This window comes from Penaeus monodon, chromosome 31, assembly GCF_015228065.2.
Source record: "Penaeus monodon isolate SGIC_2016 chromosome 31, NSTDA_Pmon_1, whole genome shotgun sequence".
Lineage (NCBI taxonomy): Eukaryota > Metazoa > Arthropoda > Malacostraca > Decapoda > Penaeidae > Penaeus > Penaeus monodon.
Genome location: NC_051416.1, coordinates 20,565,659 through 20,566,330, shown reverse-complemented (window position 1 = coordinate 20,566,330; position 672 = coordinate 20,565,659). Strand labels below are relative to the sequence as shown.

Genomic DNA, 672 nt, shown 5'->3' with positions numbered 1-672 from the left:
TAAGTCGTAGGGGAGAAAGTGGGAGGAGCGAAGAAAGGAGGGAAGTGGGTAGAAAGAACCAGAAGATAAATCAGGGGAGGAAGAGACAGGAGGGAAGATTGGAAGGGAATAGCAGGAGGGAAGCGAGGGAGAGAGAGAGCAAAATAGAAGAGAAAGGAAAGGAGAGGGAGAAGAAAGGGGGACTGGAGAAGAATTAGAAGATCAAGGGACTGGAGGAAAAGGATAAGAACACATAGAGAGAAAAAAAACGAATGAGAGACGCAGAAGCAGAAAGGAAAATACCACAGAAAAAAAATCAAAACTTGAAACACAAAAATATATGAAAGAAAAGCATATAAAAAGGATAATAACAAGATAAAAAAAAAGACAGACTTCCCTTATCAAATCAAAGAAAATCTAACGAAAATAAGATACAACATATTCGCAGGTTTTACGCTTTTATTCTCTATCACAGACATTCTCTTCATAAAACCTTTTGTTACAGAATAATGACAGAATAATGAATAATGGCAGAATAATGTGACAATAAGAATAAGGTGACAGAAGAATGGCTAAAGAAAAGGGGTAAATATAGAGCATGTAATCTATCTATATTTCCCTTCCTTGTGCAAGAAAAATCCTGGCGTTGAATCAAGCCAGATATCTGTTAATTCCCCTTCATTCATTTCCTTT

At 36.8% G+C, this 672-nt stretch overlaps 1 protein-coding gene across 1 annotated transcript in view; it reads left to right on the top strand.

Annotated features, from left to right (window-relative positions):
* LOC119592922 (dual 3',5'-cyclic-AMP and -GMP phosphodiesterase 11A-like) overlaps window positions 1-672 on the top strand; it is a 113,884-nt gene that overhangs the window by 67,742 nt on the left and 45,470 nt on the right. The window lies entirely within an intron of this gene.